Source organism: Lissotriton vulgaris, chromosome 5 (assembly GCF_964263255.1).
Source record: "Lissotriton vulgaris chromosome 5, aLisVul1.2, whole genome shotgun sequence".
NCBI classification, from domain to species: Eukaryota; Metazoa; Chordata; class Amphibia; order Caudata; family Salamandridae; genus Lissotriton; species Lissotriton vulgaris.
In genome coordinates this window covers 778,814,236-778,837,483 of record NC_141693.1, presented here as the reverse complement: position 1 = coordinate 778,837,483, position 23,248 = coordinate 778,814,236, and positions in this window count along the sequence as shown.

Genomic DNA, 23,248 nt, shown 5'->3' with positions numbered 1-23,248 from the left:
AATCTGTTGAAAATATCTGATCCTCAGCCTCCAACACCAGCAGTGTATCCACCCATGCAATTAAAATGTCCCACCTGCAAAGCACTTGTGCTTCACCATCAGATTCATCGAGCTGGATTGTTATAGATGGAGGCAGTTCAGCCACCACCAACAGTGGTAGATTCGCTGCCACATTGGGCACCAGAAAAAAGTCATTGAAAAAGTGCTGAACATTCGTGAACAGGTGAGTTTTGTGAGTGAAGAATGTTAGGGAGACAAGATATGTGGGCAATGACAATGTACCTCCATTTTAGAGGTACATTTCCACTGTGATCACTGGCTGAATTTCCATCAAAGATTTATTTCCCTCTTGAGAAATGGTGGAATATGGTGGAATCGTTAAAAAAAAGATTAATGGAGCAAGTCCCTGATGTTGCTTCTTAGACAAAGCTTAAATATAATACTCTTTACTATAGACTGAAAAATCACCAAGAGATCTAGAAATCAAAGTACACTGATATAAGGCAACAATCCTATGAGACAACTATGGAGTACTAATATAAAAACTGAACACAAAATGGTAAGTTGGCTAAAGCTCCCACTATCAGGGCCGGACTCAGTACTGAAACGGCCCCTGGTAAAGCGCTCAGCTGAGTCCAGGGGGTGGGGGGGAGAGGGTGCTAGCAGGGAAAGCTTTGTGCTCTTTTGTTGCTGGGGGCCTATATTGCAGATTGCAGAACCAGACCCCGGTAGCAAAAAGGACCCAGGGGTCTAAAACCGCCCCCCACCCTGGCAGCCCACCAGGGAAACACCCGGTGCCCGCTACAGCCAGTCCAGCCCTGCCCACTATCACTAACGGAAATAATTGCCGTAATGAAAATGATGGTCCTCCCCAAATTACTTTATCTTTCTCAACATTCCAGCTACCTCAACAGGATTTTTTTTTCACATGTTACGAAGTATGATTATTAGACTTGCTCGGACAGGAAAATGGATAATACTGAGCTGAACCTGCCTAATATTCTTGTGATCAGAGTGGTTTGTCTGCCCTAGACTTTGAGTTTCATAGCATCAGCACAGTTCAGCCACTACTGGAGTCATGGCTCTGGTGATGAATCTCACTTTGCTGTGGAAACAGAGGTAATGAGGCCCTCCTGCAGGAGGCGGGTTTGCTGAAAGATCAAGTGCTAACTTGTAGCCAAGGGGGTGCATGAGATTTGCCTTGTAATTGATGATGTAATACTGGGGTTTATGGCTACAGTACTCTGCAGCAGTACCTGTGCGGTTCTATGTATTGGTACCAATCATATTAGAACTGGGAATAAGCAAAATGTTATCTAATATGAAAATTACCAAAACATGAAATATATTTATGGAGGGATCATTTCAAACATAAGAGAATATCATAGAGAACAATGAGGCGCTAAAACCTGTGGATATTTTTTTATATTACAGCCGCTGTAGAGCAATGTAGACAACAGTACCAGAATTTCCCAAAGAATCAGCTACTTTTAAAGTACTCACAATACTATATTTCTAGCTCATTCAATATTATCTTGTATCCTTATAAAGAAATTACCAATAGTTGAAAGTGTCTCAAATATACAAATTGAATGAAATACAGATTAAGAAGTCAATATAAAAGGTGGGCAGCTGATAGAATTCACCTTTCGATGCTCTAATTACCCCATGATGACGTGTGAGTTAGCATCATATGACTAACTAATGCATTTACGTAAACGCACTTATGCTGAATTCATATACTTACTTATTACTTATATTCGAATGTATGTGTGACCATATTAGTTTCTTAGCTTAGCCTGTGTGCCACCATTTTGTGTAACCCTCTGTGCCTGCGGGCTCTGCTCGCTCATGCCCCTCCCGCAGGAATACAGAAATATACTAAGACAGCAGTTTTCGTTTCTCGGCTCACTGTGAGTGAAACTAACAAGTTATGTTATCTGTAATGTTCTCATACTCGGAGACGCCGAAGCCTAGCTCCCTGGCCTTGAGCAGAGATAATAATGTATCCCTTGCAGGTGCAGATGCCTGCTGTATGAGAGCATTGTCCACTGGCCTGGGGCTCAGTAGTTTTCCACAAGGGGCGTACCCCATTTACTGTATTGCATTATAATGTATTGCTGTGATGCAGGGAGTCAGTCCTCTCGTTCGCACTCCTAGGAGTGAGGTCGGACAGGGCCCTCTCATATGAGTGTTGTTTGGCCTAATAAAGACTTTTGTTTTTTACTTCTCCACTGTCCGGCTGACTTCCTATAAGGTAATTATAGGTGAGTGCTGTAAGTCACTCTAGTGGATTTTGAGCCACGCTTATCAGATGGCGCCCGAATAGGGACCCCGCGATAAGGATCTTTCTCACCCGTAAGTGGGTAGCAGAAGACCGGGGACCCGCTGGTCGGCACGGTGGGTCCGGGATCCCATTTGATGCCGAGCTTGGTTCTCGCAGCGCTGCCCCACCCTGCTGATCGGGAGAGGTCCCGGTTTGGATCTTACGCCGGGGTCCAGAAGGCGGAACTTGAAGCTGACCGTGTTGGTCCTGGCAGCCGGAGGTGGAGAACGGTAGAGGTCGGTGCCGCATACGAAAGGTGAGTGGTCCACCTGTGATTGCTGTAGGAACGGGAGTGTTCCGGGAGACTAGAGTGTCTCCGATGGTTTGAGGAGCCGGTGTGCTCCTGGGGCTAGTGTGCTCCGGGGAACTCAGAGTACGAGCTGGTGCTCTGACAGACTTGACGGGGTTGGGGACGTATTTCGAGGTAATTGTTTGTGGCGATCCGAGCGCATGGTACTGTGGTGAAGGCGTGGCTCATCGTGGGTAGACTCTGGCGCGCTTACTCTGAACTCCTAGTGTGGTGATTCAGAAGAGGTGTGATCCGGGTTTCCCGCGGTAAAAGTGCGCAGCGATCCATAGTGCCGCACGGGTAGCGGATCCGTTCCCCCTCCTCAGAACAGTTAGCGTACTGTTCGGTCTGCGGTAGAGTCCAGGTTCCCCAGGACTTGGTCGACGGGCCTTGTCCCATTTGATAACACGTGTTTTGGAGATATTGTATATGTGTACGTGGTTCATTTACATGTTTGTGTGTGAGTAAATTTGAGTTGTGATTAGAGTTAAAGCAAAGATGCCGTGTCTTAGCAAGTTGCGATGTTTTGGATGCTGTTGTCGACCCTCAGATACTAGACTGGCCGAGAGCCAACCTGCACCCCCTGAAGGGACACCGAGTTTTGATATGTATGTTAAACATGGACTGGTTCCGATTATGTTTGGTACTTTGTGGCATCGATACACTGCTGATAATGTGGATTTACAATGGCCTTTGACGGGTTCTTTTGATGAAGCTAAATTGGATTATTTGCAAGACAAACTGTTTGCTAGGCGTAGCCGCCAGAGTATGTTTGACTCTTTGCGAGTGTGGCAGAAAGAGGTCAGGAAACGTAAGATGCGAGAGGAGAAAGAGGAGTATAAAAAGTCCACCCAGACTATGGCGCAGAAAGCGAAAGAACACATGGGGAATGAGAATGCACTACGCATGGAGCGCGCAGATAGACTTTGTAGGTTGAAAGAAAATAAAAGTTACGTAGTACGAGAGGACGACCCAGATGAGATGGAGGACATCTTGGATGCCCGGCCCCCACCCCCTTATGCCCCGCAGCCATTGTACCCCTCCTTGCCACTTTCGGCCCCTAGTAGCGCCATTCCAGGTCCTTCAGCGAGTGCCCCCCAACAATCCCCCGTTTCTCTACTCCAGCCCACTTCACCCGCCCCCTCGTCATTTTCTTTAGCACTCCCTACTGTTTCAGCTAGCACCACCCCCAGTCAGGAGATGCTAACACCGAGTCGCGGCGCAGGTAGCGGATTGTTCTCACAGGTACGAAAGCTGCTTACACGTTCTACTGTTGGTTTGGATGAAAAAAGTTTGGTGGCTAATCAGGCATGTCAATGGGCCAGGAATAATATTTATTCGTTCGAAGATATTTGGTCCACCATGACAGATTTTGAGCCGTTAATGCAGCAGCACGCTTTGTGGCACATGGCTAGTGTACTGATACCGCTATGGGAGCAGGGATATGGAGGTGTGGCCCCGGCGGTTTTGCGGGATATACAGGCTGGAGCGTATAGAACGAACACGGGGGTAAAGGAAGTGATGAGTAGTCTGCGCGCGCTTTTGCAATACAGGAATGAGTTACCCTCTGCCGGTACGCCCCATTTCCCAGGTCTCCACCCAATGCGAGAGGTGCACCCTATTTTTCATCCTGAGGTCCCCGAGTTGTTAGACCCAGTTACGAGGGCCGTTACAAGGAACAGAATTGATGCGCACTTTCAGGAGCAATGGGTATACACGCCATGGAAGAGAAGTGAGGTGTTGTCATTAAAGGCTCAGTTGCCGGATTCCAGAAAGAATCCGACCGCCTATTACAAAGAACTTACGGAAGCGGCGTCTTCTACTGTGATGACGTTGGCTGATGTTGAATTGTTTTTCGGGCTTTTGGTCCCGGTTGATGTGTGGCGACAAGTGAAAGGTACGGATCATACGGAGGAGCTGGGTGGTACATGGCAGGAGTTGCAGGATTGGGACAAGGAGCGTAAGCCAGGAGAGAAGCCGAAGGCTGAAATATTAGCTTTACCGGGGCGCATAATAAAGTATATGCACTCCCTCATTCCCCCGAAAAAGGTAGATTGGGACAAGTTGACGGCTTGCAAGCAGAAGAAAGATGAGGCGGTCTCAGATTTCTTTACCAGGTTTGAGGAAACGTACGTGGATTTCAGTGGACAGGATGTGTCACAGGATGGGGGGTTACGGCTCTTTGTCAACAGGTTTGTCACCAATTTATTGCCTGAAATATCAGCTAGACTGCAGGCGTCGGAGAGTACGTGGACGACGTCCTCTCCTTCGGGGATACTCAGCATGGTGCAATATTACGAGCACAGGGAAAATGAGAACAAGGATAAGCAGGAAAAGAAGGCTAAGGATTTAAAGACGAGAGTTTTGTTGCAGCAAGTGGCAAGAGGCAGAGGCAGGGGTGCGGCGCCAAGTCGCGGAGGCGGATTTGGAAGAGGTGAGAGCAGGGAAAGGCTGGGACCGAATCAGTGCGCGAAGTGCAAGCAGGAGGGGCACTGGTGGAGGGATTGCCCGCTGCTTCAGGCGAGCGCTGGTGTAGGGCGCGGACGAGGAAGAGGGGGTGGTGATTTTGGGAGACAGGCTGCGCGATCAGAAGGAGGCGGGAGACCGGGTGGCAATTATTTTGACAATAATACCAATAGGCAGCAGTTACAGAGCGATGGTGCCCAGTACTATAACGATGATTACTCAGTTGATGATTTGACAGGGTTCTCCCACAACTAGGGCAGCGTAGGACAGAGCATGGGACCAGTACTTATGGAAGTTGATCAGAGGGGACCTTATGTCGAAGCCGACTTACTAGGGTCTCAACAGAAATTTCTAGTGGATACGGGTGCAATGAAAAGTTCAGTGGCTCGTTCTCGGGTCCCAGGGGCGGCTCTGTCTGGCAAGAATAACATATCCGTGGGTTTCGCGGGAACTCCGGTGATTAGCCCCATTTCAAAACCTCTCACGTTAACGATTGGTCCTTTTACTGTTGATTCGCCGTTTCTATTGACATCAAATTGTGGTGAAAATTTGTTGGGTTTAGATTTATTAAAGAGATTGCATGCCACCATCTATTGTTCCCCGGATGGCGTGTATCTTACTCTAGGCCCCAATGTTGCTCGCCCACTACAGTGCTTTTCAAAAGACGACCCGCTGCCACCTGAGTTTCGAGGCATACCCGACAGCTTGTGGGCTGTCAGTGATACTGATGTGGGGAGAATGGACATTGCCCCGGTGTCAATAAGAGTGAAGGTGGGAGCCAAATTGCCCAGAATACCGCAATACAAAATACCTAGAGAGGGTGAGAAGGCCTTGTTACAAATAATTCAAGATTTAATACAGTCTGGAGTAGTGGAGGAGACTGACTCGAATATATGTAACAGTCCTATTTTGCCTGTACTTAAAAGACGGTCACCTGATGCAACAGATAATACTCCTGATGTCTATAGATTCGTGATTGATTTGCGCCAGGTAAATAGAGTAGTGGAGCCACAGTACCCGGTGGTCTCGGACATCACTACGATATTGACAATGATTCCACCTTCGGCCAAATATTTCTCTGTCCTAGATTTGAAAAACGCCTTCTTCAGTATCCCAGTACATGAAGACAGCAGGTATCTTTTCGGATTCTCATTGGCTGGCCGTAGCTTCCGCTTCAGGAGAATTCCTCAGGGGTACACTGAGAGTCCTAGTATATACAGTCAGGCTCTGAAGGCACAATTGGATGATCTGGAACTTCCACCGGGCAATGTAATGTTGCAGTACGTGGATGATATCCTCGTAGCATCGGATGATGAGCAGGGTTGTCGGGATGCTACTGTAAAATTGTTGCACCACTTGGCGAAAAGGGGGCATAAAGTGTCCCTTCCGAAATTTCAATACTGTCGAACGGAGGTCACCTACCTCGGTCACCTCCTTTCGAAAGTGGGGAGGAGATTGACGCCGGAGCGCATAAAGGCGATCACTAACATGCAGGTACCTAACACGCAGCGAGAGGTGCGCGCGTTCCTAGGCATAACATCGTATTGTCGTCAGTGGATACCTAACTATGCGTTACTAACAAAACCCCTACTGTATCTGACTACCAAAGAAGTGCGCGAACCCCTACCGTGGACCCCCGCATGTCAGGAAGCGTTTGTGTTACTAAAAAAGTCTCTGTGTTCTGCGCCAGTTCTTGGAACACCAGATTACCAGAAGCCTTTTGTTCTCTATGTGCACGAGGCGGAAGGTTGCGCGTTGTCTGTCCTAACACAGTGTTTCGGGGGGAAGCAGAGACCATGTGCGTACTTCTCTGCAATGCTCGATAATGTGGCAAGAGCGCTGCCGAGTTGTCTTAGAGCCACGGCGGCTGCCGCGGTCTCTATAAGACAATCCGCAGGGCTCGTGCTGGGAACAGATCTCACAGTAATGGTACCGCATGCTGTGGATATTTTACTAAACAGGACACAGACGCAGCATTTAACAAGCGCTCGTCTGACGGGTTACGAGATGACTCTTTTTGCGCCCCATGTGACAATTAAAAGGTGTGCCACATTGAATCCCGCCACCTTGTTACCTATCCCCACAGATAGTGACACAAATGATGACGACATACATGACTGCTTGTACAGGACTGAGGAGGAGACAAAGGGGAGGGTGGATCTGACAGACAGGCCCATGGAAGAACATGACGGGGAACTGTATGTTGATGGATCCTGTTTTAAATTACCAGACGGGACATCGACAGCAGCATATGCAATAACGACATTACAGACGGTGGTAGAGACTTCTAGAATACCCTACAATTCTGCCCAGGCTGCCGAGATTATCGCCTTACTGAGAGCATGTGAGTTGAGTGAGGGGTTGGATGTCAACATTTACACCGATAGCCAATACGCCTTTGGCGTTGTTCATAATTATGGGCGACTTTGGGCAGAACGGGGATTCTTGACCTCACATGGACAACGCATCCAACATGGCCCACTGATATTACGACTACTAACAGCACTGACTTTACCCAAAAGATTGGCTGTGATAAAATGTAGCGCACACAAGACAATAGTGGACGATGTCGGGCGAGGCAACGCTTTTGCCGACGAGACAGCAAAAGAGACTGCTAGAGAAAAATTACCACGAATGTTTGTGGCAGGGCCAGCACGATGGGTCCCAGATATTCATATGTTCGCAGACACGGTACAGAGTGTCAAGAACATACAGGGCAAGGCGACGGATGAGGAATTGAGAGCATGGAAGGATGGGCAGGGACGACTGGATGCGGATGAATGCTGGACAGATGTGACAGATAAGAGACGATGGATGTTACCGAATGCGTATGTCCTTCCAGTAGTGACGATGGCACACGGTCCTGCCCATGTGAGTGCGAAAGGCATTTGTAAGTTGTTAGACCCGGTATGGAGCAATAAGAATATCTCTAAGATGGCCACCAATTTGGTTCGTCAATGTATGGTGTGTTTGAGACACAATCCTGGAAAGGGTACCCCTGTCCCAACTGGAAATTTTGCACCCCCCTCTTTCCCTTTTGAGGTGATTCAGATGGATTACATCGAAATGGAAAGAGTCAACAACTTGAAGTACGTCCTTGTAGTCGTATGCGCTTTTAGTAGGTGGGTGGAGGCGTTCCCAACGAAGGACTGCACGGCTATGTCTACTGCAAAAATGTTGATAAAGGAGTATTTCTCCCGCTTCGGATTACCTAGGGTGATCTGGAGTGATAATGGCACGTCCTTTAATGCTGAGTTAGTAAAGAATATATGCAAAGGTCTACACATCACTCAGAAGTTCCACTCAGCCTTGCATCCTCAGGCGGCAGGACTGGTGGAACGGTTTAACGGCACACTCAAGTTAAAAATGGCCAAAATATGTGAGAGTACAGGTCTCCGTTGGCCAGACGCACTTCCCTTAGCTTTGCTTTCCACAAGAGTCACTGTAAATGCAAAAATGGGCGTCTCCCCGCACGAGGTGGTATTTGGCCGCCCGGCCAATATCTGGGGAGTGCCCCGACCAAAATGCTTTTCAGAAGTTCCTTACCCTCTGTTGACAGATTATCTGTATGCTTTGACTAAAGATCTTCGTTCTATTCATCAGCAGGTAGCAGACACTCTGAAGCCGTTGCCGGAGGGGCCTGGACACACCATCCACCCAGGGGATTGGGTCGTGGTGCGACGATATCAACGAAAGTCCTGTTTGGAACCGAGGTGGTCAGAGCCTCGCCAGGTGCTCCTCACCACGCGCACAGCACTGCGGATTGACGGCAGGAAGGCGTGGACCCATGCCTCTCATGTGAAGAGGGTCCCGCTCCCGTTGCCCTATGATCAATGGGTACGAGATGGCATCGCTGACCAGGAGTGTGAAATAATTCCAAGCTACGTCCCTTTCTCGGATGCTTCGCTGATTGGAGAAGAGCACAGCGGAATAGAAAATACCGTGAGCTCTACCACTCCTTTTGTTGCTAGCAAAGAGATATCGGAAAATTCAGCATCTGCCACTGATACACCTGCTCTGTTTAATGATCCCGAAGTGCCAGGGAGCACTCGCTATAATTTCCGGCCCCGGAGAAAATAAGTACAGTGCTGGAAAATGATGGACTAAAACACTGGAAGAAGGGCTTAGTGGACATTCTGAAAAAGAAGATTTAGTGGTAGGGATGGACTTGTAAGAGCCCTGGTGTTTAGCCGAAGATTGTGTTCTATGAGACTAAAGAGTGGTGCGGGGCCCGAATTACGTGCTTCCCTTGTTTCTGATTTTTTTAATAACATCGTGGGAGATAGGTATGGACGGTAAAAGCCTGCCTGTGAGGCTTTGAAGGACACAGGGAAGAAGATCCCTTTTTAAGGGTTGAAGAACCCCTCTGGCCGGTCAAGGATTGTCTGGGACTATTTTTTTTAGTAGTAGTAGTGTGATTTTTATTTTGATTTTTGGTGTTGAAAAGAATACAGAATGTATCCCTTTGGGCGGCCAATTCCTGATGAGGAGCAGCCCTTTGCAGCTCCCCCGAGACGTGAGCCTGATTCCCCTTGGTTGGCCCTTTCCCGAAATGGAAAAATTGTAGTGGTTGTAATATTTTTAATTGCTTTTCTGGTGACTCTTGGGATACTGTTTTTCGTAGATAAATACTATCCTGTTCATACATTTGCACCCACACCTACTGCTGTTCCGGAACACCAAATGTTGACAGTTGAATACGGTGAAAGAATGATACGTGCAAATTATAAAGATAATGTTTTTATTAAGACTTTGCATCATGCACATGCCACTACCAATATGACAGATTGCTGGGTTTGTGGGCTTTTACCTTCCGCTGCCTATAAAAAAGATAGGTTCCTCGCTCTCCCTTTATCACCAGTGAATAGTTGTGTGGAGTGGTATACTCTTATAGGTCTTGTTAAATATTTTCAGCAGCCAGATTCGTTGACTCCACGCCTGCAGAATAGGGGGTGGACATTGACCATGCGAGTGCGGCCTTTGCCTTCAGCTTCCCTTGGACGAATATACACCGACGGACGTTTTGACCAGACTTTTATAGAGACATGTGAGAAAAAGTTGGGTCGATTCTTAGCACCTAATGATACTGATCGACTCAGGGATAGCTTCATGAAATTGAACGCCACTTTGTCTTATAGGCATCCCCCTAAAAGTAACGACAGCTCCAAGTCTTTGATACCCCTGGCCGTGGTGGGTCCTCCTCCATTTTTCTGTATAGAGGGAAGGGGTCCCATCAAGGTTGGAAATAGCTCATGTAATGTGACTGCCTCAATACGCCTGCCCGTTAGCCCCTCTTTGATTGCCCCACCCAGTGTCTATTTTGTTTGCGGTGAAAATGGATACTTATGGTTGCCCGAGGGTTGGGGTGGGGTGTGCTACCTGGCTTATTTGATTCCTCCTGTGTATGTGGCCCCCTCTGATTACCACAGAACTCATCGACGATTCCCTAGTCCTCAAGAGCAGCCGCAAGAGCAGCGTAAAAGGAGGGAACTTCAGGTAGAAGACGTTGATCAGACAGATACCTCGTATCAGCAATGGACTGATTTTTCTAAGGGTCTGCTCCCTTTCTGGGGTCCTATATTCAACAGTAGAGCTATTAGACGACTTTCTAGGGTAATGGAGAAGGTGGTTCTGGTTGAGGCTGACATTACGACTAACATCTCTGTTGAGGTTCAGGCGATGAGATTATTTACGATCCAGAATAGGATGGTTCTTGACGTCATACTAGCTGATAGGGGCGGGGCCTGTCGCGTCATCGGGACCTCTTGCTGTGTATATATCCCTGACTCCGCCCCGACTGTTAACTTGGCAGTGCAAAAATTGCATAGATTAGCGACTGAACTGCACCAAGATAATGGAACATGGTCTCTCCAAGGGTGGCTCTGGGGTGTTTTTTCTTCCTGGGGCTGGAAAATACTGATGGGTTTGGTTGGAGTGGTGAGTGTAATTCTGTCATGCTGCCTTTGCATATATTGCCTCCCTCCATGTTGTTCAATGTGTGCTGCAAATATACGTCCGAAAAAGAAGTTACATGGTCAATATGCCACTTCTATGATTACTGAAATTCCTGCTGATGCAAGTTGGTTAATGTTTATTGCAGAAGATGTTCTCGAATGAAGAAATGAAGGCCTGTCCCTAGAATGTATGTCGGCACTACTTTTGGCAATTAAATGAGGCTATAGTTAGCCAATGATGCTAAAAGGAGGGTCTGATAGAATTCACCTTTCGATGCTCTAATTACCCCATGATGACGTGTGAGTTAGCATCATATGACTAACTAATGCATTTACGTAAACGCACTTATGCTGAATTCATATACTTACTTATTACTTATATTCGAATGTATGTGTGACCATATTAGTTTCTTAGCTTAGCCTGTGTGCCACCATTTTGTGTAACCCTCTGTGCCTGCGGGCTCTGCTCGCTCATGCCCCTCCCGCAGGAATACAGAAATATACTAAGACAGCAGTTTTCGTTTCTCGGCTCACTGTGAGTGAAACTAACAAGTTATGTTATCTGTAATGTTCTCATACTCGGAGACGCCGAAGCCTAGCTCCCTGGCCTTGAGCAGAGATAATAATGTATCCCTTGCAGGTGCAGATGCCTGCTGTATGAGAGCATTGTCCACTGGCCTGGGGCTCAGTAGTTTTCCACAAGGGGCGTACCCCATTTACTGTATTGCATTATAATGTATTGCTGTGATGCAGGGAGTCAGTCCTCTCGTTCGCACTCCTAGGAGTGAGGTCGGACAGGGCCCTCTCATATGAGTGTTGTTTGGCCTAATAAAGACTTTTGTTTTTTACTTCTCCACTGTCCGGCTGACTTCCTATAAGGTAATTATAGGTGAGTGCTGTAAGTCACTCTAGTGGATTTTGAGCCACGCTTATCACAGCAAAAATTGTACTGTATACAAATTACAGAAGTCTAGTTGAATAGCAGGCTCAGAATTATAACGTTTAAGTTTATACAGAGGTTCTATTACACCCGACTAGGCTAGACTCTAATGGTCTGCTTGCTGCTGACTCTTGCAGTAGATGCGATGCTGCTGGAGTGACATGGTGCATGGTCGTGCTCGGGTATACATCCCCATTGGGTACTGGTCTTCAGAGATTGAGAAAATTATAAAACAAAGAATGGCGATTCTCCAAGCATAGTGAAATGAGAATCAAGATTTCATTAAAGACACAGAGGCTAACATTGTGCATAACATCCTTTAATGCCAGTCCTGTAGCACCTTCAAAGACTTCACAATAGATAAAACACTAGAACTGGAACACACAAGTCCATAAATATTCCTTTCACCCAACATTCTTCCTCTTTTAATGCAGAACACTGAAACTTCCAACAAACTTCTTCTTGTCAACCACGTCTTCTTGAAATACGACATCCATTATTATGTATAAAATAAAACAAAAATATCAACATAAAGACTTATCCTTAACACATCTCACCTCAAAATAAACAGCATTACAACATTAGGTGAAACCTTATCCCCCCACTCCTAACCAGAGGGCTGCGGAGGGAGGGTTAATGTTAGCCTAGTGTCTTTAATGAAATCTTGATTCCCATTTCAGTATGCTTGGAGAATCAGCATTTCAGTACATGACCGGAGTCTACCATTATGCATGTTCAAAGCCTCTAAAAACAAAGTTTGAAACATGCCTAATAGGTCTAAACTAATGTTTAGCAAAAGTGCCTGCATTAGACGAATCTGCAGTTTTAAGGATTTCCTCTAAACAAGCACCTGACCAGTACATTTTACTTTCCATAGCACCTCGCAAGGAATGTGATTTAAACTCTCTCACATCTATCCCACAATCAGACATAACATTCTTCACCCATCTAGAGATAGTAGCAGTGCTTACCATACGACAGGGTTTAACTTAAGAGATCAAAAGCTGGTTATCACCATCCCTTCTGTTCTTGAAAACCCAGTTTTCATACTCTTGAATACAATCAACTACACACAACGTCTTCTCTTCCGCATAAATAGGATAAAAACCAAAGTGGACATAGTTTTTGTTCTCTTCTAAATCTAAAACAAATACCTCATCTGGACCCACTATTTTGTTCTCTATCTCCAAAGCCTTCACACCTGACACCCTTTTACATGACAGAAGGCATAACAAACACGCTAGATTCTCACTAAGTTAATATCCAAATACCTATTAACTAGCCACTGCAAAAACATGGACAACCTAATATTTACATCCTATAAGACCCTATAACGAGCCTTAGGTGGTCTTGTAATTCTCATACTCTTGAAAATGATACACACCATCACATCTCTCCCGATAGACTTGCCATTTAATTGATCGTTAATCGACTTGCAAAAAGATCCACCTCTAAGGGACCGCACAAATGGTTTATCTTGCCAAAACAATTCACATCCAACTTCCAATCGCTGCAATCCTTTAAATTCCTTGAATTCCAATCTGCATTCACATTCAACTCTCCTGGTATATATATTCTGCTTTCACTCCCACCTTGTGCTCCAAACAAAAAATCCAAAAAGCCTTTGTTATTTCTGTTAAATTCCTGGACTTCGTTCCTCCCAACTTGTTTATATAAGAAACCGCAGATACATTGTCCAGCCTCACAAGCACTGAATGCCCTTTTATATTCTCCTTGAAACGCTGTAAAGCATATATCACTGCTTTCAATTCCAGACAATTGATATGTTTCAACTTCTCCTCCTTTGACCACGCACCACCTGTTTCCAATTCCCTCAAACGTGCTCCCCAGCCAGCCATACACACATCTGACTCTATCACATAATCCGGTGTTAATCCAAACATCGCTCTCCCATTCCATGCCTCCATGTTTTCTAACCACCAACAAAGTTCCATCCTTGCTTCCACATCCCAAACTATCTTGTCTCCATACCATAAACCATACCTTAGATCATTCTCTTTCATTCTCTGTAAAGCACCCTAATGTAGTGGATATGGAAAGTTAGCTTGGGCTGAAGACAAGAGCCCTATAATCCTTGCCAATTCCCTTAAGTAAACTAACTTGTTCCTTAAACACTGATGAGTCTCTTTCCTGATAATTTTCATCTTATTTCCTGGCAGACTCAATTGACATAACTTCGTGTCTACCATGAATCCTAAAAACTCTATCGTTTGTGATGGAACCAAACAAGACTTCTCCCTGTTTATAATGAAACCTAATTTTTCCAGCAAATTTACCACTTCCATCATAATTCTCCTGATCTCTATTTTACATTGTGACACACAATATCGTCCAAGTAAATAATCATACTCATTCCTCTCTGTCGAAAATAAGCAACTACTACCCTAATCACCTTTGTGAAACACCAAGGTGCTGAAGCTAGATCGAATGGCAAACACTTGGGGCATCATTAGGATGGCGGGCGGGCATTATCCGCCCGCGGTACTCACGTTAAAAGGGACCGCCCGCCATAAGGACGGGGGTCCCATGGGGGCAATTAGGATGTGCCCGCCTCAGTAGCGGGCGCATACTGCATTCCTGGCATTGTGGTGGGTGGTGCACTCAGCACCACCCGCCACAATGCCAGGAAGGCATTATGTGCACTTCCATGCACAACATGGAAGGCACCGCGCGGTGCCTGCCCCGTGGTCAATTCCCGCATGCCTTTACGTGGCTGCAATGCCGCCACGGAAAGGCATCTTTCCGTACCCACCTGAATATGGCTGGCGGTGTCTAACAGACACTGCCACCATATTAAACCCTTTTCCGCCCGGTCAACTCATTGACCGGGTGGAAAAGCGGCGGATGGTCTTTCTGTCTGCCGCGGGCCTCCCTGCCATAGTAATATGGCGGGGCGAAATGTGTGGCGGGTGGGGTCGGATCAGGGGCAGATCGCCACCACCAAGCGGGAGGTGGCGATCCGCCCGTGATCCTAATGGGCCCCTTGAATTGGTAAAGTCCTACTTTCCATATGAATTGTAAATACATCTGACTTTCCTTTGCCATAGGAATTGTACAGTATGCATCCTTGAGATCCAACTTTACCATCCAATCTTTCTCCATCAATAAATCTCACAGACAATGTATCCCTTCCATTTTGAAATGAAGATACACTAAGAACTTATTTAGCCCTCTGAGATTTATCACTGGACGCCATCCCTTTTCCTTGTTCTCTACCAAAAACAAATTGCTTACAAAACACCTTTCCCATTCTTCCACTTCCTTTATGGCATTTTTTTCCACTAGTGAAAATATCTCCTTGTCTACTATATCTTCCCGATCTACGGGCATCTTTATCTCTCTTGGTTCCATATCTTGGAAAGGAATACCCATAAAATATATTACAAAACCTTGAATTGTTTGCAGGACCCAAGGATCTCTTGTAACTTTTTCCCATTTCTCCGTGAACAACTAGACATCCTCCTACTCGTTTTTGGGAAGAACCAAAAGTAATCCCCATACTTACCTTGTCCTCCATCACTAGGTAAGCCTCCACTTCTCGAATATCTGCTTCCTTGTCGTGACCTTCCTCTGGGTGGATAAAAACTCGCGTTTTGTTGATAGCTTCTGCCTCTGCTCTGCCAACTATATTGCGGGTTGTATTGTGGACCATATTGGGACCTCTGAATGCCTGTGCCAGTAAAGGGTCCCCTTCTATTGGTCCTTCCAAGAACTCCAAACATCTTACGCATTTTACCCTGCGCCTTATCCAAAGCAGTAAATGTCCCTACATATTTACCAATTCCCTTAACTAATCCATCGCCAAATAACAATCCTTTTGAATCCTCAACACCTTCTTTTTGTGCCAAATCTCCCAACTTGGGATTTATCTTCATCAAGATCACTTTCCTCCTCCCTTGCAGTAGTCCTGCATTTGTGTTTACTAACAGAACAACCGCCCTTTGGCTCCAACCCCTCAAAAGTTCCATATCTATTTGTTCCTCATGTGCGTAGGCATCCTCTGCCATATCCAGAATTCTAACTAAAGGTCCCAAGACAGCCAACAATTTGTCTTGGCACATTTTAAGGGATCTTTCCAGAACGTTTATATGGTCCTTTCCAAGCCTGAACAAATAACTAATAAGCTCTGGGTCCAAATTAGGAGCAGGGCAGACTTTGTCCTCAATTTTAGGCCTTGAGAATTCCTCTCTCATGAGCCTCCTCATTTCTTTATCCAAAGGCTTTGTAATCCAATTTTTAATAAATGTCACAATGTGGTCCATCGGCCACCATTCTCCACTTCTAGGATGCTTAATATTTACTGGGCTAAACATTTCTCCTCCAAATGGGTCTTTTATACTTTCACCAGATCCTTCAATCTCCATATCTTCAAACTCTTCATATCCATCATCTTCATCCAAATCTGAAATGTATTTATACAAATTTCCACAATGCTTCCCAAACTTGACATTCCTTCTTCAAAATTCTGATCCTTCTGTGTGCCGCTAAGGGCATCCTCTATTTGCGTGCCGCTAAGGACACTGTTCTTTTTTGTGCCGCCAAGGACACCTGTCTTTGCGGTTGAATTTATGCCAACCTTATCCTTATGTGCCATTTCCACCTCTTCAATGTGTCTGGTTTTCTTAGATCTTATTTACCAACATCTGAACTCATTCCTTCACCCTCAGGCAAGGAATAAAACTATTCCCAGATTCATTACCTCTCCTTTTCTTGCTTCTCATAAATTCCTCCATAGATTCTTTCACCTGTTTCTTCATTTCAAACTCAATTAACCGTTTTACAATTTCTTCATCAATACTGCTCCCTGTAATCTCTACATTTCTCTCTAGATCTCTCCATTTTTATAACCTTAAATAATATCTCCCAATCAGTTAAATTAATATCAATCTTCTTTTTCCAATCTCTTTATAATTTTTTTAATCCAACTTCTTAATATGTAAATCCTAAATTAATCCCTTCCGATCTCCTTACAACACCAAAACAGCTAATTATCTTCACAGGAAAAACAATTGCTTAACCGATCTCTGCGTTGTCTTAGAGCTGATACATTAAATGCCTTTTTTCCTAAACTAAAATGGCGCACATCTCACGAGTATCTCTATCAAAAGAGAGAGAGAGGACTAGAAAGCTAGTCTGTATCCCCTGGGTTTATATGTAGAATCAATAAGGTCTAGCCTATTTGTGAATTAATATAGACTCAAAAACTGTATGACAGAATGCAAACCCTTCATGAAGCCCTCACCTACCAACCTGGTTGGTGGCATGCTTCATCATCGGGCCCACCCAGTGACACTGAGTGTGTCCCGAGTGTGCTACGACGCCTGGATACAGAGGAGCAGGTATGTTACTGAGAGTGCTGTGTGGTGAAGTGAAGGTGAAAGTTTTAAAGTATTACAAGGATCCCAGTACCCGAGGGTAAATTATACTTTAATAACTGGTTCACAGTTAGCATTAAAATAAAGGCTGCTGGATGTATTAGGAGTACATAATCGGGTCTGGTCTACATGTTTAAGCCAGGCCTTGTGATTAAAACTGGCATTCCTCGGGACCAAAAAAAGTGGTGGTGCAATTATCTTAATTTAAGTGAGTGTGTGATTGAAAAATGTGAAGCACTCGCTAAGGTGCTCTATGTATGCGAGGGGAATTCCCTCTAAGCATCAGTTGGCTATTTGCCATAAATGCCCCATGGAGTAGTCCTGGCAGTGCTATTGGCCGTTACTTTAGGTCGGCATCTGCGGTGAACCTCTTGCTGTCTCTGGGACCTCCGTGAACACGCACGAAGCAATGTGCCTCTGCGTGTCTCCAGCGAGTCTCTGGACGCAATCGACAAATCAATCCTCGCGCGTTGGTCAGACTTGTCAGGTTCGAATGACCATCCTGAGCCTCACAGCTGACTACCCTATTCTGAATCGGATCAGCTGCAACGCGTGGAGATCCTCATGCATCAGTTACACGCCAAGTTAAACAGTAAAGTCATCATTTGAAATCTATTTATTTTCGTTACCTATGCGTTTAAATAAAAAAACTCATAACTACATAATCTTCAGAATACGATCAGTCTTCCCTTTAAACTTACATTAAACTAGAACTCCTTACCTTTTTTTTAAACATTCAAAAACTAAGCTTATTCAAACAAACAAAAAGCTCAACGAATTAATAAAAAATACAATAGAGCATGCTTCCATACATTAGAAGCTAGCTCAGACATTACATTACATTTTCCTATCATAACCACATTATCCTTTCAACCAGCATTCACACTAGACAAACAAGAAGAATATACTTATCTGTTACAGGAACAGCAATTAAAAGAGGAAGAATGTTGGGTGGAAGGAATATTTATGGACTTGTGTCTTCCAGTTATAGTGTTTTATCTATTGTAACGTCTTTGAAGGTGCTGCAGGAGTGGCAATAAAAGATGTTATGCATAATGGTAGCCTCTGGTCTTGTAATGGAATCAAACAGACCCACATTAATGCACTCCTAGGATATGTAAAAAGAGGTCAATGTGCCACGTGGAAATTATTCTGCAATAGTTTTCTTACTGGGGAAAATTATGAATGGGGTGTGGGGGAAACCCATGCTTCCCAAAATTAAATAGTGGATCACTGATTTAAGAGATTGAAATGAGTCATCTATTCCATGCAGTGTGCTTTTACAACCCTATTCTACGTCTTGGAATATCTGGGCTCCACTGCAACAATGTACACGGAAGGCCAATCTGAATAGATATCACAAAGTTTCTAAATGATTTGCATATCAATATAGGTTGTGCATCTACCAACCACTGATCTCAAATATAATGCTTTAGATCTGCATGCTCATTAGACTTGCAACTAATATCTCAAGAGCCACCAGTGATGTATGATGCTACTTTTTCATTAGTGCAATTATTGAGGTCATGAATAGTGGTGGAGTGGTGTGGCTCACTGGTTAGAGGCGGCAGACCCGGAAGCAGAGGGCGGCCCAGGACCAGGGTTCATTCCCCGACGCGGCAGGGTCGTGAACCAGGGTCAGTGGACTTGATAATTCTCGCCTCGGTGCCTACTCTAACCAGGGATCACACTCGGCAACTCTGGGCATTAGCTTGCCTGATCTCCACAACGGCCCCCCACAAACGCCAGGGATGCCTGGTTTCACCTTGGAGATACCCAGGAGGGAATATCTCACAGGGAAAGCCAGGACGGGTTCCCCAGCGGTCTATAGCGCCAGGACGCCTCCGGGTAGCAGTGCGCTTTATAAGACACACACATTTACATTTACATGAATAATGCATATTGTATGCTATTATTGCTTGTAAGATACTTTAAAAATCAATAAATGAAATAAAATAGATAAAATAGATATCCTGTAAAATTGGTGCCTCCCATGGCAGAGACAATCACTTTGGTGGAGAATTGCTGCCCCCTTCGTGTCAAACCCAAATGGCAGCATACTTTTCACGGCCAGCGTGGCAGAGGGCAAAGATCTGCCTCATTGGAATGGCTATTCTGCCAGAAACACTCCTAAATGGCACAATGGCTGTGTGTGGTTGGTCCATCAAAGAATGCCTACTATGTAGCTTTGAAACCCTACTTCCTCTGAGAATTAGCGCTTGCTCTTGACCTGCTAGGAATCTGCTGTAGCAGCCTTTGATAGCTGATAACATGGTGTTAAGTAACAAAACTGGTCAAAGTGAATCTAAGAATCTTCTACATCTTAAAATGAATATATCTACTTTAAAACTGCTCTTGTTAAGTTCACATTCTTAAAATGTGGGCCATTATTTAAACAGCAATACACATACCATTCAATACACTTAATGATAGGAAACTTTTTAAAGCATTGCTGTGCCACCGCTGTCAACATCATTGCGGCTTCATTACATGTTAGTGCATATATGAATAACTGATAAAAAGCAACTGTGTCAAATAGTTCATTTAATGAGGTTTAGCGGTTTAATCAATTAATGTGCATATTGATTTTATTTGGCATGAAATATACACTACATTTTGAAAATTACATTTATGTTAAATGAACATGCTGTTTTACCTATTCGCGTTTTAGGAATAGAGGCCTGCCAAGAAAAGTGAAGACTAAATTAAATCTGTGCCTTACCCATAATAATATTGATACTTATACAGAAAGGAACATTTACATAACAGAGTGAACTGCAGAATTGGGCTTATTTGATATTGATCTGTCTTTCCATTAAATGCAGTTGGTGTGTTTGATAAATGGTATATTCAATAAATTATAATTACAATGGAATTAGAAAGCTTGAATAGAGAAGTAGGATTAATATAAAGATCCCAGCTCTCTATCTAAAATCAATATTCATGTAACAAAGGATAATTGAGTAATATTTTAGACAATGTATTTGTTACTCCTTGATGTTTTCGATGCACTGGTAAATGAAAAATAAAAATATTTATTTTGAAGCAGGTACAATTTTACTAAGGGACTGTCTTTCACAGAAAGCAATCAATGCTGTAAATAAATGAAATGCATTGCTTGAGTGTTAATCATATCAAGGCATATTTAACTGGTTTTGTTCTGTAGCTTGGACGAAAGAAGAAACAAACAGGCAACCCTGTAAGGCTGCAGAGCATGAGGTATTATAACAGTTGCTTGCACATTCTTAGCCCCACTTTTTATAAAGGTGCAGAAATTCGCCGGGGGGGGGGCTATTAGAGTCCTTGTGGAGTTTTACCTCAAGCGTTTCCTGCTTTCCATTCTGAATTTTCCACTGCAAATTTCTCCATCTTATACCTACAGGGGTTTGGGAGGGGACATCACTGGATAGAATAAAGACTCGGGCATAAACAGTGTTAATGCATGTATCCAGATTCCCAGTCGACTCCGAAGTTATAACACGACCATTGCAGGCTGTTAGTAGTGGGTTAAAACTGTAAAGCACAGTAGTAAAATATACAGACCAGCTCAAGAGATCGTGAATGGCTGATGTTTGGGACTGATCCTTTCCTATGAGGATAAAATAATAAATCTCTTCTAAACCCCACATATGGTGCCTCCAGACAATTCGTTACAAATGATCCCCCTGGAATCCCAAGTAATGAAAGATGAAAGACACAAAAATGGAAATGGGATGATTGGCAATAAAAAAAGGACATTAAGCTGGTTGTTTTGTGTGCCATTTTGTGAATCATAAACTGCCCAGGAGGAAGGGCTGTGGGCCCGAAACCGTGTCGGCAGGGATGTATGGAGGCTTTGCTGTTGGAATGCGTGTGTGCCTCGTGAGCGATCCTGAGTAGTGCCTCCACCCTTGGGCAACCTTGTTATGTGCATATATAACCTGGCCTTACGCAATAACATTGCACTGATCATGGACCCTACAGACCAACAGGTTGCTACGCCTCCCATACCACCCATGTCCAGTGATGAGGATAGTGGGGAGGAAGAAGGTGTGGACCAGAGGGGTCAGCTCATTATTCGCTACTTTACTTGAATGTGAGTAACTACCTCTTGTGCTGGTGTTCAAAGCATGATGTATGTTCGCTGGTGATGTGTGGATGTGGTGTGTGGATGGTGCCTGTTCTGGTATGTTCTGTTTGCAAATGGGTGTGGAAGATGGTGTACGTCCAATGCTCCCTGATGTGTGTCCTGTGATCCGCTTAATTTGTGATGAGTGTGGTTTGTGGGATGTTGCTGTATGGTGTGGTGTGATGGTTGTGATTCAGTTTCCTGACCTTGTTCTCTCATTATCCCTAGGTCACTCCCACAGAGACATGATTGTCAAGTACATTGATACCTGCACCTGGTAATGACAAGTACTAAGACGAACCTTTGATTGAAACATGGAGGTCACACAGCATTGAGTGTTTACGTGGTGTTTATTTACAGGGTGTGGATTACTGTTTGTGCATATTTACAAATAGGTGTTGGTGTCGAAGTGAGAGTTGAAGGTCATGTCAGATGAAAACACCGTGGGGACACCACATTGTGTGATGTACACCTAGTCCAACAGACGTATGCCAATGCTTGGCATTGTGGTGCAAGATAGTTTGCAGAGTGAATGCCAGGCTCAAGGAAGGGTGAAGTCAGTGGCGGCCCCTCTTTGAGCGGGTGGATGGTGCATTGCCACTGCTGTGAGCTGGATCCAGCCTCGGACGGCCCCTCTGTCTTGGAGCCCGAGCGGTGCCAGCTGTGGGGCAGGTTGTTCTGGGACAACCTCCCTGTCAGTGGCCTCAGGTGATGGTGGCGGTGGTGTTGGTGCACTGTCCCGCTGGCCACTTGGGGGAGGGGGAGGTGGTGTTGGTGCCCTGTCCCGCTTGCCACTTGGGGGAGGGGGAGGTGGTGTTGGTGCCCTATCCCACTGGCCACTTGGGGGAGGGGGAGGTGGTGTGGTGTGGGATAACCACTCCCTCCAAAGAGCTGTTTGCTGCCCCATGATGTCAACAATTTGTCCCAATCGGGTGTCCACGGACCGCAACAGCTGGCAGGTGTCTATGGAGTCTTGGTGTGCACGATCGGCCTGTGCCTGCGACCGCTCGTAGGAGGCTTCCACTCTGGCGATGGCATCCAGTGTCTCTGTCCCAGGATGGGCTGGGTGTTGTTCACGGCCTCGCCTTGCAGCTGCACTCCTGTTTGTGACCTGTGCTGTCACCTGTGTCCTCACCCGTCCACTCTCCCTGCTAGCCTGTGATGTTGATGATCCATTAACGTCCGATGGGAAGGCAGGATGGCAGTGGCAGGAGTAGTGGTGGTGGTGGCGGTGATGGTGGTGGTAGCTGCACAGGTCACAGTGGCAGTAGTTGCTGTTGGTCCAGTGTTGAAGGTGGTGGAGGCAGGGATGTCCTGTGAGCCTGATGGCCCTGGGAGTGTAGTTGGGCCGGCATCGTCCTCCGCACCGAGGTGTCCACGGGATCATCACCTGAGAGTCCAGGCTGTGAGGGGGGCGACTGGTGCTGGCGGCTGCTGGTTTCTCCTGTCAAGTCTCGGTCACCTGAGGGACAAGAATATAGAAATCAATGCTGTGGACATGACAGGTTTGTTGTTGTTACATTTCTATTTTGTAGGGAATGAGGACATGGTTGTTGGTGTCATCAAATTGGTGTGTTAGACAGTACTGGGCATTATGGTGGTGTGGAGGTGGGGAGACAATTCTTGGATATGTGTGGGCCTGTCCTACTATTGGATGGTGCCCCTGTGAAGATGGCTACCTACATGTGAGTTTGAAGAGGGAGATGCAGTGGTCAGCACATGGTAGGCGGACTCCATCCTGCTCTGGGACGGGACATGGGGGCCTGTTG